General features: G+C 40.9%; 1 protein-coding gene across 16 annotated transcripts in view; it reads left to right on the forward strand.

Annotated features, from left to right (window-relative positions):
- Positions 1 to 216: 216 nt before the first annotated feature.
- The window catches only part of HUWE1 (HECT, UBA and WWE domain containing E3 ubiquitin protein ligase 1), a 216,904-nt gene continuing 198,887 nt past the window's right edge, over positions 217 to 18,233 (forward strand). For 9 of the 16 annotated variants that reach the window (XM_049872569.1, XM_049872556.1, XM_049872568.1 and 6 more), the window contains exons 1-2: positions 2,779 to 2,954; positions 6,384 to 6,518. The gene's annotated coding sequence lies outside the window, so the exon portion shown is untranslated. The other 7 variants (XM_049872559.1, XM_049872562.1, XM_049872557.1 and 4 more) reach the window with 7 other exon arrangements.

Here is an 18,233-nt window from a genome sequence, read left to right on the forward strand (position 1 = left end):
CGTATATCAAATTAAATCACGTCATTCTTCAACGGCTTCCATCGTGCCTCGAATCAAATCCCAACTCCCTGGCGATTCTACTATCTTCTGTGGTTGGATTTGCCAGGCTGTGAGTAGCTCAGGCACCGTCGCCTGCAGAGCAGGCTTCGCCGCTGAGGGAGCGCCCTCCCAAGGGGCAGGGGCGGGGCTTCTAGAGCTGTGGGTGCAGCCTCAGAGCAAGTGTGAGGAGAGCCGGAGGCGGAGGTTTTCGTTTGAGAGCGAGCGAAGGGAGCAAAACGGCAGGGCCTCGGACCTGGCATGCTCCTGCGAACCCCGCGGAGCCATTACCGCCGAGGTGAGCGTCTACTCCTAGGTTGTGGGACAGGCTCTGCTTGAGCAGTACTTGACTCCTTGTGGGGAAGAGTTCCTACAGGACCCTAAGCCGAGTTGCGGAGGCGGGGGCCCTGGGGAGCCTGAGGGAGAGGCTAGTGAAGGGGCCCGGCGGCCTGCCCCAACCCTCCCTCGACCCCGCCTCCTCTCCCCTCCCCCAGGTCTCGGCCAGCGAGGGTGGAGAGCTAGCCGCATCTTCTGAAGCAACCAGGGCTGCGGCCCGTAACGCTGGGCGACAGCAGTCGTCAGTGGGGATGCGAGGTACGGACAGTAGCTGTGGCAGAGTGGCCCTAGAGAGGGTACAGACCGGGTTCGAGGAAGGAGGCCTCAGAGGGGAGGGAAGAGGAGAGGAGAGAAAAGGTGAGGGGAAGTCCGCACGCAGGCTTCGCGGGTAACTGCTAGACGTTGTGTGTGTGTTTATATATGTATGTGTATATATACATACATACACATATATGTGTTTTGGCATTTTAATGATAGTATGCAGACAGACATACTCATTTTGGCTAATTGTTTGTTGCAAACTTAATATGTCTTGCACATCTTTCTATGTTAGGAAATCTTAAATTTATCTCAGGTTTTAAACAGCTGCATTGTACTATGGCTTATTTAACCATTTGCCGATTGATGTACGTTAGATTTTTCCCTTTTTTTTTTGAGGGAGGGCTGTTACAAGCAATGCTGTAATGAATGGGTTTGTGTGTATGTATGTTTCATGCACATATGAGTATTTCTGTAGGAGAAATTCTTAGAAGAGTAATCGCTGGGTAAACGTGTATATGCGTGTTGAATTTTTGCCCTCCCAAGCTAATGTACACTTTTCAACGTTGTGCGAGCGTGCCCATTTCTCCACAGCTGTCCCAACATGAATTATCAATCTTTTGGCCAATTTAAAGGGCAAAAATGTCGTTGTTTTCTTTTGCATATCCCTGATTACTAGTGAAACTGAACATTTTTCTTATTCCTACAATTACAAAAATAGGCAAATATCAATAGTCTTCCTATATATATGCAATAAGCCTTTCGAAAATTTCATTCTAAAAAACCTTCCACTAGTAATAGCAAGAAAAACAAATAAAAATACCTATAACTACGTAACTTTATTGAGGAATATAATAAAAGAACGTTTTCATAAATGGAGGATACCATGCTTCTGATAAGAAGACTCAATTTTGTAATGATGTCCATTTTTCCTATGTTGATTCATACAATTGATGCAATTTCAATAAACATACCCAGTTTTTGGAACTTAATGTGATTCCACAGTTCGTCTGGAAAAAAATAGATGGCTAAGAATAACCTAGAAAATATTTTAAAAGATTAGTGAAGATGGGATTATTTGTACTACTAGCTATTCAGATGTTCTCTAAAGGAACAATATTTAAATTGGAATGCGCAGAAAAATGCATTAGAATAGAAAAGCCCACAAATCGAGCCAGACTGGATCTCAAGATTTACTGGGGAAGCATTGTTGGCTAGATGCAGAAAAACTGCCGTATTAAAAGCTTCAACCACTCACTCTCCCCACCCCCTTCCTGGAAGCTTGCATTTTCCTTTGAGGGCAGACTCCTTTGTTTGGAGGAAACCACTTTATTGCGTCTTCTGGTTATGCTAAGGTAAAGGAGTTCACATTGGTGGCTTTGGAGTTAGAACTAAGGATATGAGCCTTTAGTTAGATTCAGGTGGATTCAGGTTAACCTGCAGTGCGGCGAGGGAAGAAATCTGGATATTATCGATCTTTAAATTTTTTATCTTGATCTAATGGGCAACAAATGTTATGTCATTATTTTCATTTGCATTTGCGTGCTTATTGTGAGATAGAACGTCTTTTATGTGTTAGTCCAGGATAATGTGTGATTCCTGGAAGCAGGTAACAATGGGAGACTCAATATTCCTCTTCCAGAACGGAGATCGGCGAATTGGTACAGCCCTATTCGGAAGCGTGAGAATAAACACGTCGACTTTTTAAATTGTCTTCAGCACTAGGTTCTAGACACCTAGGTTGGGGGTGGAGGCAGTTTTCAGGACATGGCCGAGATTTGGCGCTGAGCTGTGTCATCGCGAGGTTTAGTAGCCAGCTCCGCAGTGGGTCGGAAACCTCGTGGTAGGCGAGATCCCTGCAGGACTGGAGGTTCCTCCCTTCCTCCGAAAAACTCCCAGTCATTTTCATGAAGCTCCGCCTTTTTCCTTTTTAGGAGCATGCACTAGTCTCGCGAGATCTCGAGTCTTCCTAAAGGCGAGGCGCGGGCGGCATCCTGCGGTGAATTCGAAGGTCTCGCAGAGACTAAAACATAATATCGCGATAGTTCTCAAGGCGCATGCTGGAGCCGGCGGCGGCAGTTTGGCTCCGCCCCTCCGTCCTTCGTGAGGTTGTGCGTCATTCGCTTTTTGCTTCGGCGTCGGGTGAGAGCGGAGCGGTAGCGACTTTGGCTTTGGTGGGAGGAGGGGTCTGGGAAGGGCTGGGCTCCTGCTTTTCCCGTTCGGTAGAGGTTCTCGCGGGATCGCGCGGAGGTGGCGGCGGTTCGGCTACGGACTGCAGCAGCCTCGGAGGCGGCGACGTCTCCAGCTAGTGCTGTTCTTAGCGGGTGAGTTCTCGCGGGAGTGGGGTTAAGTCCTCGTGGGTGGCGGTGGCGGTGGCGGAGGTAGCTGGGGGGGGGGGCAGTGACTAGGGTCTGCTCGCCTGCTGTTAAGATGGCGGCGGAGGCTGATGTCTCCCAGACCAGAACCTCGCACTGAGGTGTTGGCTATCCTCGTTGTGACGCCTCTCAGGTACCCGGCTTTAGGGAGGTGACGACTATCGAAAAGCTGAGGTGCTGGTAAACCGAACTTGAGGCGAAGGCCTCCTCGTCCCCAATCGGTTGAGGAGGCACCATTTCCCAGGCCTCAGCCTCGTGGGGGCCTGCCTTTTCTCCACCAATCGGTCAATGCTTTCGTAGTCGCCACCGCAGTAGGCGGATTGGGAAGGGTGGGGTGAGGACTCTGGAGTTAGTTGGGGAGTGGGACTGGGGTCTAGGTTGCGGGGGGCAGGGGGACCAACCCACGACGACTGGTCCCCACTAGTACCTTTTTGCAGGTCCGCCTCCGTTCGCCCCTGCTGCGCGGCCAAGACAAATCTAGTTTTCCTTGAGTTGAAGGGGGCTTTACTTCCTTAACACACATGATATCTGAGCTAAGGTTTAGGGCCAAGCTGTGGTGCTTCTGACGTACTCCTCCCCTTAATCCTGTCGCTCTGCCAAATCTTTACTATCTACGTGGATGATTGAGGCTCCTATTGGGAGTGGTGTCAAAGCTTTTCCTCGTCACCCCCTCCCCATTCCTTCTAAAGTAGAGAGCTTGGCCTGAGCGCCCTAACCTGTCCTGCCTTCTTCTTCCATTGGTCCTTTTGGCGCAGGCGTTGAATAGAGCGTAACGCATACCCTGCGTTTACTCCATCTTTGTGGATGGACCCTTATTAGCCTTCCATTTCGTCTAGTCTTCACGTTTGTATACCCTAATCAGGGCACAGGGCACTGATTGCTTCAGCTCTGCATGCTTCTAGACAGAGCAATGAATGGGTCGGGGGAAGGAGGGTCGGCGGTTGGAGGATTGCAATCTTTGCGGCCGTTAGCTGCCCCCTCTTCATAAAAAGCAAAAACAAACTTTTAAAAAATGGCTGTGAAGGATAACGCACTTACAAACCAGCTTTCTTACTCTTCCCGCGTGCCCCCCCATCCTCACGGTGAAGCACGGGAAACCGCCTCTTTTCCCTCCCTTGTTCTGAGTTTCTGCAGCCTCTTGGTCTGTGGACATCTATCTTTTCTGCTAACCACTTACATACTTGTCACTTCTTAATCCTTCTATCCCCTGTCCCCCATGTTCTTTTTTTCCATGGACTGAATCCCGTAGAGAGAAGGTATCCTCCTGTCAGGCTCCATGGATATCCATTGCCTCTCCCTGTCCTAAAAAATAAATAGCACCATTGATTATCTCATGCCCCTTAAACAGTACTCTCATCTATCATATTTCTCTTCCCCCCATGCCACTATTACGTGGCCACCCACATTGATACTGTAAAACAACTCTCTATCATAGTTTTGCTTTGTAGGTCGAATGTTCAGCATTGTTTTCTTACAGTCCCAGTGCTGCATAGATTTAGGAGACACCAGCATTCCCCAGTCGTGGGAGGCAGCCTAAAAAAACCCAACCCATTGCCATCCAGTAGATTCCGACTCATTGCGACCCTATAGGACAGAGTAGAACTGCCCCGTAGGGTTTCCAAGGAGCAGCTGGTAGATTCAGGCTGCCTATCTTTTGGTTAGCAGCTGAGCTCTTAACAACTGTGCCACCAGGCTCCAGTAATGGAGATAACAGTGCCTGTATTAAAGAGTACTTGCTACAATTAGAAAATTTGTACAGGGCCTGGTTCCTGGTAGGCACACTATAAATTGTAATTTTTTTTTGCATAAGAATACACTGGCAGATGTACCTGCTTCATAATGCTAGTTTTTAGGACCTGGGAAAGAATAAGAGATTTTGTTCCTTTAACTGTAAATGTTTAGTACATTTCTAGGCCAGACCTATGAATTTTGTGTTTTTCCTCTGCCGAGGCCAAGCTCTTTATCGCCAGTGTTTCATGATGTTCAAATGTGATTCCCACTCTGTTACCTTCTACAAATCTAGGAATCTTAGTGCAAAATCACTATCCTGGGACAACCACCTGTCAGGAACCATGCCTAGATGTTAATACCTCTTCCAAGGAGTGCCTCCTTGTGTCTTGCCTACTCACTCCTTCCATGTCATTCACTCTACAAAAGTTACGAAATTTGATGCTATGCATTTCACGGTAGTAAAGGGAACTATTGCCAGCTTGTTTTCAAGTATTCATACTGCTTCTCATCACCTCCTTTCTTTGGTCCCTCGGGTCAATGTGGGGGGGATCTTTGTACCTGAGCAGAGTAATTCCTATCTGAGAGACAGTTTAGAAAGATTGTTTGGGAAGCCAGACTTCTTTTCCAAAGTGAATTGCCAGTGCTTTAATATGCTACCTCCTATTGTGTTTTTGCCATTTTTTGTTTTCTAACATGCTTATTAAATAAAAATGACTGTGCATTTGATTTGGAGATAGTTTTTGTTACTGGCAATATTTTGATTAGACCAGTATTAAAATTACTGCTGTTTTCTAATACTTTGGTTGGATTTTATGGATTTAAGTAGGAATAGGAATATACATGGTGATGGCAAGTTTACCTAGGATTAAAAAATTTACCATGAAGAGTCATCTCAGTAATTAACTATATGTGGACTCGTTTTGAGCTTCAGGATGTGTTTTATTTAGTTTAAAGTGCTTTGAGGGTAATAGAATTTTCCCTTTCATTGGAGGACAGGTGATGACTTTTCTGTTGGGAGATTTTGTGTTGGTGCCTTTTACAGTGGTTGAAGCAGTGATCAGAAAAGAATTAATCCTCAACTTAACCTTGTCATTCAGAACTAGAATAAATCTGGGAATGATAATCTAGGTGTGACCTCAGAGGTTTAATTTATTTTAGGTAGATTTCTGAGAAGAAAGGGAGGAGTGGCAATACCAATTAAAACCTTTGTCTAAGGTTCAATGGCAAAGTTCAACCTGGGTGTTTATCATTTGTCTTCCCAGTATGGCTAAAAAACATGTATGGTGATGAAAAATAATTTTTGTATGTGCATTTTTTCCACAAAGATAATAAAAAATTAAAATTTACTTAATTTACAATGAGGATATAAAATTGTCTATAAAGTTAACTATACCGTATAATTTCATCTGGGTTGAGAACTGAGCTCAATTTTCAGGTGTGTTTAAGTGTCAGATTAGAAGTATTGTTATAGCTGTTCTGAATTCTTCAGTTATTGCTCAAAGCAGGTCCTAAAAAATACAAATTGATATATGAGGGCTATTGCTTCAGAAATAATAACTGTGGTTATGTTTGAGCACTGATGTAATGGTTAACTCCTCTGGCACCTAATAAATGTGTTGTGTGTCTCTCCCTCACTTTTTTTTGTAGGCCCTTCACTAGTCTGACCTGAGTGGGTTGGTGCTCCAGGGAACCAGCAGACCGAATTGGTAGGAAGGTTCAGGAAGCTCTTGGAGCAGTGTTGGCGTTGTCCACCAGGATGAGTATGATTGGCTGTGATTCTAGGTTAGTTTTGTAGATCTTTGTGGATAGTATTTTCATTTTACTTCCTGGAATGGATATGGTGGAGGTATATGTATTTTCATCTGTGATTGAGCTACTTTGGTTTTTTCTGTCATCTGCCTCTCATGTGGCACTGATGCTTCTTTTAAGTGGAGGTCATTACGGAATTAAAGGGAACCATTTATTTGAATTCTGTCTACATGATTTTTTTAAAACACCCTAAGTAACATTGAAAAGAAAACTGCAAGGTATTAATTTCTAACCAGTTTTTTAAAGAATTATGTTAGATTTCGAACATACAGCAGTTGAAGAGTATAGTGAAATCCCCAGGTACTCAGCATCCAGTTTAAATGGTTATCAATTTGCAGGCATCCCCCCCCCCCCCCGCCAGCTGGATTATTTTAAAATAAATGCCTGATGTTATTTTTATTTGTAAAATATTTGTTTTTATCTCTAAAAAATTAGGACTCTTTAAGCGTAATCTCAATACCATATCACATCTAAAAAATATAAGTGATTCTTTAATATCAGATACAAAGTTGATGTTCAGATTTCCCCCCAAATTTTTTTTTACAGTTTATTTGATTCAGAATCCAAAGAAAGTTCATTTATTGCAAATGCTTGATATATCTCTTAAATCTGTTTTAATCTGTAGGTTGCCTCTCTTTTGTTTTTTTTTTTTTTTTCTGATTTATTGTTGAAGAACTTGTCCTGTAGCGTTTCCCCCATATTTGGTGATTACTTCCCGAAAGTGGCTGCAACAGTGGGCTCAAACATATTAGCAATTGTTAGGATGGTGCAGGATTGGGCAGCATTTTATTCTGTTATAAGTGGGTTCCCTATGAGTCTGAGCAGACTTGGCTGCTTGTCTAACCTATTCTTGCTAAGTTAAAGACCTTGGAAGACTCCATTATACTGGAACAATGACAGTAATCTCCTATATGCCAGTTGGACTTAATGCTGCTGGCCTAGGCACTATCCCAAAATAACTAGTTTACGAATTCCTTTTTCTGTGGCAAAGTCTGATTTAATTGATCCCTGACTTTTAATTCCGTGTCTTGACCCTGCTTATTGCTTTATATGAAAATTAGGCCTCCTGGTGGAAGAAGCTAATGTTACCTAGATAAATGACCTGATTGTGCGTTTGGGGTTTTTCATGCATGGCTTTAATTTCCTTAGGTGGTTTAATTTTATACTATCTTACAGTGTTGCATTTTATTCTTTTGGTGTCGGTATCTCAGTTGCTCTGACCCATAACTTCTAAGCTGTTAAGACTTAGTGATGAATTCCTTTGGCTGTAATACAATTCTTGAAAACAGTAATACTAAAACATAATTTTTGAGAGCTTCCATTTATGTCCTGATTATTAGCTATTATATGAAATCATAGTTTTCCTGTTACTGTTTTTCTTTTTTTTTTCTGGAAATGATGTTCCCCAGCATGAAGTCCATTCAAACTGCTCGTTTATTTCCTTGTACAGCATTGCCATTCTGGGGGCTACTGTATTTCCCTTCCATGGGCAAAATCTGAGAATGCAAGTTGGACAGGTAGGCTCCGTCCAGCCTTTGGCTTAGGCACAAATGAGAGCAAAGCCACTTGTGCCTTCCTTTAAAATGACAGTTTTCAAGTTGAAAAGGCAGAAAGGGTGGAGGTCATGAATGAAGATTTTTGAGGTATTTGGATGAAATATTATGAATCACCAATGAATGCTGTGGGTCATGAGTTCAGGCCTTTCAGTTCTTTGCTCATTAATGGAGAAATCAAATTTTTAGTTGAAAGTTGACTAAGTATTACAAATGTGTATTTGGAGGAATTGCAGTGAAGTCCGTATATTCAGTAAAAAAATTTTGAGCGCATTCTGTTTCCTTAGCACTGGAGATACAGCAATTGTTTTCTCCTGTCCTGAGTTTTCTGAAGTTAGGAAGTTTGAACAAGGTCACTTAAATCTAATCCTAAATTTTTGAAACGAGGATAGCTGCAAATTTTTGGGCAGAGCTTTGTACACAGTAGGCATTTCAATATTTGCATTGTTTCTACAGTTCTTAACAGCAGCAAGTTCACAGTGGAAATGATGTTGGAGTTTTTTTCTTTTTAATATGTTTTCAACCATGGGTTCAAAGTATTATTGAAACGCCAAACTTGGTCGCTTTGAAAATATTTGCCCTTCACGATCCTTGTTACCTGTTCTGCAGTTAGATTACTGTAAATTGTTGAAATCTGGTATGTAGCTGTAAACCGTATCAGGCTGCTTTACAATGATCTCACCATCTATAAGGTTGATAGTCAACAAGCCCTTGGGCTCTCTGTGTTTTGCTGCACTGTTCTCTGACTTGTTTCCTCAGTGACTGGTTACCAGATGTTTATGTGTTAATGTCAGGGATAATTCAGCTCAGAAGATTCTTTGGAAGCCCTCTCATTTGATGTATCATAGGGATTGAGTTGTTAAAACTTGATGTACTTGTTGACCAGCTTGGTTTTCTGGTTATAGAAATGCTTTCAAGTAGTGAAGGAGTAGCTCTCTATGAGTAAAACAAATGTAGGTTTTGTTTGGGCTGTTAACCTGAGCATTTTCAATTTTTAGTTGTCTTAAAAAGTTTTCAATCATTTGGCCTTAAAAATTACAATGTAGACATAGGTTGATCCTCTAAATGTGACTTTACGGAAAGTTGGAATTTGTTTTAACTTCTTGTGAAGGCATCATGAAAATGGAGATTGGTGTTGTAGATTGTATTGGATTCAGTTTGGATTGTTGATTGGATTAATGAGTGTTAAGACTAGAATGTTAAAATTCTTCGACCCTGAGATTCTACATCTTATCAAAAGCAATCAGTTTTTTCTTTTTAATAACCGTTAAATGATGACTAAAAGGCACGAGGCATAAAAAAGTCAAATTGTTCTGGAATGACATTTTACTGTAGTGACTTAGATTTAAAAGATTGGTAAGTTTGAACATACTGCCATGTATTTATGTAACATTTTTAGCACAGCTCAGGTTATAAGTTCTTACATTAGATACCAGAGATAATTGCTCTGGAAATTCTTAGGTATATTGCAGTTGGTGGCTGCTTAGTTTTTGGAACAATTTTGGAAGACCGCTTTGATGATTACATTATTTGCTATGATTTTTCTTTCCAATCATATTTCTCCTTTTTTTTTTTAACTTCAAATATTAGTTTTTTATTACTACATTCTACTGATTGAGTTCTTATAGACCAAAAGACTAATTTACTGCACAGTGAATAAGAACATGGACTCTGGAATCAGCTCCTTGGGTTCAAGTCCTGGCTCTATTTCTTACCAGCTTTTGTTATCTTATGCAAATTCTTTAACCTCTTTGTGCCTCAATTCTTTATTTGTAAATTGATGTGATAATAGCTTTACTTACACATGGGGTTTTGAAGAGATTTAGCTGAGTTACTGCACGTTAAATGCTTAGAACAGTCATTCTGAAACTTCAGAGGACATCAGAATCACTTAGTTGACTTGTTAATACACAGGTCGCTGTGCCCCATCCTCAGTTTCTGATTCTGTAGGGTTGGGAGGGACTCAAGAATTTGCATTTTCAACAAGTTCCCAGGTAATGCTGGTGTTAATGGTCAGGAAACTACTTTGAGAATGACTGGCATAGAACAGTGCCTGGCGGAGAACAGTGTCTGACACAGAGTGCTAGCCATTTTTTTTCTTGACTTTCTCAGTCCCTGAGCAAAGCACTTCATTCTTGGGTGCTGTTTAGTATTGCCTTCGTCTAGAAGTAGTTTTGAAGTCCTCTAGTACAGTGAGTGGTTCTGAAAGTACAGACCCCAGATCAGCAGCATCATCTGTGAACTTGTCGGAAATGCAAATTTTGGGGTCCCACTCCAGTCTTTGCTTTAAGTGTGTCCTCACTTAACTGGGGTGTCTCAAAGTTTTATTTAACAGCTTTATTGAAATATAATTTATGTCATACAATTCATTCATCTAAAGTGTACACTTCAGTGGTTTTTAGTATGTTCATGGAGTTGTACAACGATTATCACATCAATTTTAGAATGTTTTCAATACCCCAAAAAGAAGCCTGGTACCCATCAGCAGCACTCCCCCCCTTCCCAGACCCTTTCTCCCATCCCCTAGCACTAACCCCTAGCACTAGGCAACCACTAATTTACTTTGTTTGTATAGATTTGCCTATATTGGCCATTTCGTATAAATGGAATCATGCCACGTGTGGTCTTTGTGACTGGTTTCTTTCATGTAGCATAATGTTTTCAAGGCTCACCCATGTCGTAGCATTTATCAGTACTTCATTGCTTTTTATGGCCAAATACTATTCCATTGTATGGATATACTACATTTTATTCATTTGCCAGTTGATGGACATTTGGATTGTTTTCACTTTTTGGTTATTATGAAAAATGCTGTAAAGATTTGTGTACAAGTTTTTGTGTGGACATCTGTTTTCATTTCTCTTGGATATAAACCTAGGAATGGAATTGAACTGCCAAACTGTTTTCCAAAGTGGCTGTACCATTTTACAGTCCTGCTAGCAATATGTGAGAGTCTCTTAGACTTTTAATTTAAATTAATTTAGGGAGCATTTGGGTTCTACCTGTATATGAGGCACTTTGCTAATATTGGAAGGGTGGAGATGCAAAGTTGAACAAGACCATGGAACCTACCTTCAATTTAACAAGCCTTCAGCTGGTGTCAGTGGTGGGGGGGTGGGGGGTAGGTTTTTCAGTTATAACTTTTAATAACTTTAGAATTTTGAACCCTGTTATCTTTTCAAGTAAATAAAATGTAAAAATTTGTAAAGGAAGTTTCTAATCCAGGAGATTAGATGAGCATACAGATAACGCAAATACGAGAAAAACAGAGTAAGTACCATGAAAGAGCCAAGAATTTCTAGGAAAGCCCTGAGGAGAGAGCTCATGCAAATGAGGAATCAGGGAAGGTTTTGTGGGAGATGGTGATGGTGGTGTTTGAGATGGCTGGTTTGGATCTGTCCATTCAGAGCCCAGCTTGGACAGTATCAGTGTGAGAAAATATAGAATATAGAGCTAGAAAGGTAAAAAAAAAAAAAAAAAACAGGATAGGACAAACAGATTATAGGGCTAAATGAAATTGAACTATGGTCCTGGAATGTAAGGCGCAGTTTAGATAAAGGTGAATTTGGACATTTCAGATTTTTAACTGGTTTGGTTCCTTGTTTATCCTACAGTCCTTTGCTGATAACAGCAGGGAGGCTGAAGGAAGATGGTGGCAATAAAATCACTGACTGCTATTAGCATAACATTGTGCTTCTGAAATGGGTAGTGGACAGAGGTGCTGTCTGAATCCTGACTGTGCTTGTTTGCAGCTTTGCTTGAAGCCACAGGCGTGTGTTCTTGGAAGTTGGCTGGGTGGTGAACTACTAACCAAAAGGTTGGCAGGTCTGAACCCACTCAGAGGCACCTCAGAAGACAGGGCTACCGATCTGCTTCTGAAAGGTTGATAACCCTATGGAACAGTTCTGAGTCCACTCAGGGGCTCCTTGGAAGAAAGTCCTGGTGATCTACTTCCAAAAACTCAGCCATTAAAAACCCTGTGCGACACAGTTCTACTGTGACACACGTGGGGTCACTATGAGTTGGAATAGACTGATGACAGCTGTTTTTTATGTCCCTGGAATGTCCATTTTGCTTGGTAATTTTGGGGGTGAAATTAAAGAAGTTGGTTATTCAAAACATTTTCAAATTAAAATAATTTGAGTTCATACAACTTTAATGTGATTAAATGTTTTCCTTTTATTGTAAATAAAGTACAGATAATGGAAGACTACCTCCAAAACAAATTTATTGTTTAATAAATTATTTTAAGGCAAACACTTTTGTAACCACCACCCAGTCAAGAAACAACTTTGCCTGTCATCTTAGAAGCCCTTCTGTATGCCTCATCCCAATCACAGCACCCTCTCTCCCTCTAATAAATACTAATCTAACTTGGCTGCAACAACGAGCTCAAGCATAACAACAATTGTAAGGATGGCACAGGACCAGGCAGTGTTTAGTTCTCTTGTGCATAGGGTCGCTATGAGTCAGAACCGACTCAACAGCACCTAACAACAATAACAACAGCCTGACTCTAAGGAGCACTAGTAGTGCAATGGTTAAGCGCTTGGCTGCTAACCAAAAGGTTGATAGTTCAAACCCACTCAGCAGCTCTGCAGGAGAAAGACCTGGCAATCTGCTTCCATAAAGATTACAGCCAGGATTACCCTATGGGGCAGCTTTACTCTGTCAGTAGGGTTGCTATGAGTTGGAATCGACTCCATGATACCCGACAACGACAACATTCTGACTTTATTGAACTGATAAACAACACAGTGATAAATGAAGAAATTGAAAGTGTCAATGATTTCATTTTACTTAGATTAGCAATAAACCTCCATGGAAGCAACAGTCAAGAAATCAAATGACAGACTGTACTGTGCAAAGATGTCACTTTGATGACTAAGGTGCACCTGACACAAGATATGATCTTTTCAGTTGCTTCATATGCATGCGAAAGTTGGACAGCGAAAAAAAAGAAGACGGAAGAATTGATGCTTTTGAATTATGGTGTTGGTGAAGAATGTTGAATATACCATGGTCTGCCAGAAGAAAGAACAAGTCAGTCTCGTCTTATTTGAACAGGTCATCAGAAAAGACCAATCTCTAGAAAAGGACATCATGGTTGGCAAAGTAGAGGGTCAGTGAAAGCAAGGAAAACCTGCAGAAAAACTTGATTTGTCTCTACAGCTTCTCTGTCCTCCTTTTCTTTTCCTCATATCTGTTGAAGAACCCAGGTCGTTTGACCTGTAGAGTTTCTTACAGTCTGAATTTTGCTGGTTGTACACTCAATACAGTTCACCATGTTCCTCTGTCCTCTGTATTTCCTGCAAATTGGCAGCTAGAGACTTAGAGGCTTGATAAAATTCAGGTTTATTCTTCTCGACAAAAATATTGGTGGTGGTTTGTTCATAGCATTCGTTTTGTTATGATGGCATCTTGGATCTTTGGTTTATTTTGGATGTTAATAGCCATCTCTATTCAATGCTGCTTAGATCCATTAATTTCATTGGGAGTTGCAAAATAGTGATCTAATTGTATCCTTTTGTTTTCATGTATTAGCTGAAATAATTATAAGGAGATGTTTAACCTTTCATTTGGTTGCTCAGTGATTGTTTATATAGGAACCAAAAACACCAAACCCGTTGCTGTTGAGTCAATTCCGACTCATAGTGACCCTGCAGGACAGAGTAAAACTGCCCCGTAGTTTCCAAGGAGCGCCTGGCGGATTTGAACTGCCGACCTCTAGGTTAGCATCCGTAGCACTTATCCACTACGCCATCAGGGTTAGGCAGGGTAAAGGCTCAAGTTTTTTTTTCTTGTTTTTACTCAGTTTTCAAGATAATGAATTGGTTCCCTGTCATCAAAGGGTACTTACTATATATTACTTATTTATATATATATGCAGACATCATGCTTGGTAGATGGTCAGTGAAAAAGAGGAAGACCTTCAACGAGGTGGATTGACATGGTGGCTGCAACAGTGGGCTCAAGCATAACAACGTGAGAATGGTCCGGGCAGTGTTTTGTTCTGTTGTACATAGGATTGTTATGAGTTGGGACCAACTTGACAGCACCTAACAACATATATGTATATATATGGGTGTGTGTGTGTGTATATATATATATATATGATACTGTGAACTCATGAATTTGGACATTTGGCAGGTTATCCATTTCAGTTCTGAATCTTACTGAAGTTAAAATTGTCCCACCTTTGGCCAGTCAGAATCAGGAGTTGTTTCCTGATTCTTCTTTACATGACCCTAGTAGTCTTTGATAGCTTCCTTGCTGTTTGGTATGTCAAGATGTTCCAGGCTCAGTCTTGTACGTTTCTGCCCCAGATCTGGAATCAGCTAATGAAATAGAGATAAAAGTTGAAGTCAAAAGAAATTTCTCTTTGCCATTAGTAGCTTTGAGCTTTGTGCCCAGTTCCTCTTTTCTCTTTCCACTTATCTTCCCCTATGCTGCCTCTTCACTCTTCTCTACCTTTTTAGGTGAATTGAGGTAGAGAGGTTTGAGAACCCTTGATAGAGTAGAATGAACATGGCCTTTGGAGCCAGGCAGTTCTGGGTTTGGGGCCGGGCCACTTAAACTTGTTCTATTACTTTGGGCAAGTTGACCTAACCTATCGCTTGCCTTATCCGGGGGAAATACCCTATTCATAGGGTTATTGGGATTAAGCAAGAAAATATTTGTAAGATGTCTAATATACTATAGGTGGTTAATAGATGGTAACTTATTTAGTATTCTATTTTACTTAATCCCTCCAACAGCTCAGAGGTGGGCAGTCAGGGTGGTTGAAGTGATGGCCAAGTTAGCAAAGCCTGTGTGTGGACCCGTTAGGGATGTGTATGTAGGATCATTAGTGGCAAGGGGGTATGGGGTATGGGGTTTGTTCTTTGGTCATTTTGGGTCTAAGACTTTGGCCAGTGTTAACTGAATGTTCCAACAGATTAGTTTTTTACTTTGCCAAGGAGTCACACTCATACCCTCTGAAGGGTTTTAAGCCAATTTTGTGGTGATACACATTACGTTGGTTGCCTTGGTCTGTCTCTCTCTACACAGTCCCCTACAACTGTTCAAGGTTCTGCTGTAACCGTAGTAACACATAATGAGTATTCCTGGTAGCCGTCAGTTTTACCACCATTAACATATTTGAGTAGCACCATATATAGCAGGTTAGAAAAGAGGTAAATATCCCTTTTAATATTTTATATATTACCTAAAATGCTTAATATAGTGTCTGGCACATAAGTGCTCAGTAAATAGAAACCATGTTTATTTTTTGTTAATATTATGATACCTTCCTTTTCTCTTTCACATCTTAACCTCTCTTCATTCAGTTCAACAAGCACTCACTGAGTACAAGGAGCTGAGGGCATAAAATGAATGAGATGTAGTCTCTGCCCTTGAGAAACTCACAGTTCAGTTAAGGTCGGAGCAGTTCTGTGAGTGAGATCATGTTTAAAGTTCCTTAGCCTTTTCCTTTGTATCATTGTTTCTTCCCTTGCTCTGTCCACACATGATATGTAGCCTCTCTATTATTTCTCAAAGCCCTCCTTAGCTCCGTGTCCTTCCCCACCCTTTGAGACTGCTGATAACGTGAGAAAGCCTCCAGTTGTCTTCTATGAATACAATGTAATATCAAGAAAAACCTTTGTGCCAAGATTAGCTTTCAGAGTGACACATGCAGTTGACAGTATAATACCAGTTTATGGTCTTTATATGGACCTCCAGCTGCGTCTGTCCTGTTGGTTTAACTGTCTTCCTTTCCATTTCTCCCCCTTCCACCATCCCTCCCCCTAAATGTTTGTTAACTAAAGATAGGGACTCCTATACCTGGTTAGTGATTATTCAAGTATGTAAAGAGACAGCTATACTTCATAAAGACTAGAATTTGGGTGGGTATAGTGTGTATTGGTAAATTTTCATTGTTTTCACCTATAAGATGATAATTGAAAAACCTACTTAAATGTCGCATTAAAGTGAGATGATATATTTTAAAATGTTTTAGAGTACCATACAAAGATAAGGTCATTACAATTTATGTAAAATAAGTACGTAACAGCTATGTTGTTGTTAGCTGCTGTCGAGTCAGCTCCTGACTCATGGTCATCCCATGCACATAGAACAAAATGCTGCCCGGTCCTGTGCCATGTTACTTGGGGCAAATTACTTCATAGCCAGTTTCCTTTAAATGAGGGTGATGATACCTCATTCATTCAACAAATAATGAATACGTACTCATTATTGCCAGATGCTGGGAACACAAAGTAACTGGAGAATGGAGGTCTAGTAGGGGAGGGATACTTTTATATCTTATTCACAGGGATCAGTACAATAATAAAGGAGTGACCAAAATGTGCTATAGTAGTTTATAGGAGAGTATCACAGAACAGAATGCCACAGAAAGTACATCATGAACTCAAAAATGCTATACAAATGAAGTTAAGTGAATCCCAAATGAATCAGTAGACTCAACCATTATTTCATTTCCTCATGAGACTTTTTGGAGACTTGTGCTTTAGATGCGTTTATGTCTTCCAGCTAGATTTTATGAGCCTCTTAAAGGTGTCATGTACTCCTATAGTAAAGTACTCTAAAAGTAATATTTTTATCTAAAAGGATTTTTAAAAAAAATTTTATTGTGCTTTAAGTGAAAGTTTACAAATAAGTCAGTCTCTCACACAAAAACTTATATACGCCTTGCTACATACTCCCAGTTGCTCTCCCCCTAATGAGACAGCCCGCTCCTTCCCTCCACTCTCTCTTTTCCTGTCCGTTTCACCAGCTTCTAACCCCCTCCACCCTCTCATCTTCCCTCCAGGCAGGAGATGCCAACATAGTCTCAAGTGTCCACCTGATCCAAGAAGCTCACTCCTCAACAGCATCCCTCTCTAACCCATTGTCTAGCCCAATCCATGTCTTAAGAGTTGGCTTTGAGAATGGTTCCTGTCCTGGGCCAACAGAAGGTCTGGGGGCCATGACCCCTGGGGTCCTTCTAGTCTCATGTCAGACCATTAAGTCTGGTCTTATAGCATTTTTAATGGCTGCATTCTATTCTGTTATATGAATGACTCATAATTTTTAAACCAGTTCCCTATGTTTAAACAATTAAGTCCCTGTTTTTCATGATCTTAAACAATGCTTCTTGGCATACAGTAGCATTCAGTAAATAAGTGTTGAATGAAGGAAAGAAGCATAGGGAGTATCTTATAGATAAGTCTTTATGACATCCATGTTTATTTCCTTAAGAAATTGCAAGAACTGGAATGCATAAATTTATGACTGATTGCCAAATTACCCCTAAGAAAGACTATCCTGCATTGTTCACTGTGGTATGGTTAGTATATAATCCATGATGATTTATAACAGTAGAGTACTTCAGGGTAAGCCTTGATAAATTACCGAAGAGCATAAACCTGGGTGTATCCATTATCCTTGCTGTTGGTGGCTCTCTCCTTAGACCTCCTTCTGCTGCCACATTTTGCAGGGACTTCCTTGATTCCTTCAACCTTTCAGTCTATTCGCCCAGTATGGAGTCTAGGTCTCTGTTCCTTAAGTTTCCCTATCTTGGCAAGGCCAGCCTTAAACGGAAGCATACTCTGGAGAGATGCAGACATCAGTTGAAGGCAACCTTTTTTTACATAGAGCATTTTAAATTTTTGTTTTTAAAAATAAAAGTAGACTGCTTTCATGGGTGAATTAAAATCTCTATCTCTAGCAAAACAAATTACTAACAGCTTTAATATGGCAGTATTCCACATGCCCAATGGAAAAGCTGAATAAGACCCTATATTTGATATTCTCCATACCATGCTTTTTACAGACCCAGATAGGGGAAATTGCTTGTCCAAGGTAACATGGCTGGTTAGAGTTGGGCACTGAACACATTGTTTCCACTGTGCTTTCCTTAAAACTGGATTTGTCTTTAAATGTGCCACCAACTGTCATCCATACAAGTGCATGCTAGTGGCCCCTTTGCTATAAGAAAGTTAACCCTAAAGGGAGGGGGCAGTTAGGGGAGTAGAAAGTTACGTAAGAAAGTCCAAAGCAAGTCTGCTCAGTTATTTTGCTTTTTATTATTTTTTATTTATTTATTTATTTATTTTATATTTTATTTTTGTCAATTTAGAGCTCTTTCATGGGA

This window comes from Elephas maximus, chromosome X, assembly GCF_024166365.1.
Source record: "Elephas maximus indicus isolate mEleMax1 chromosome X, mEleMax1 primary haplotype, whole genome shotgun sequence".
NCBI lineage: Eukaryota > Metazoa > Chordata > Mammalia > Proboscidea > Elephantidae > Elephas > Elephas maximus.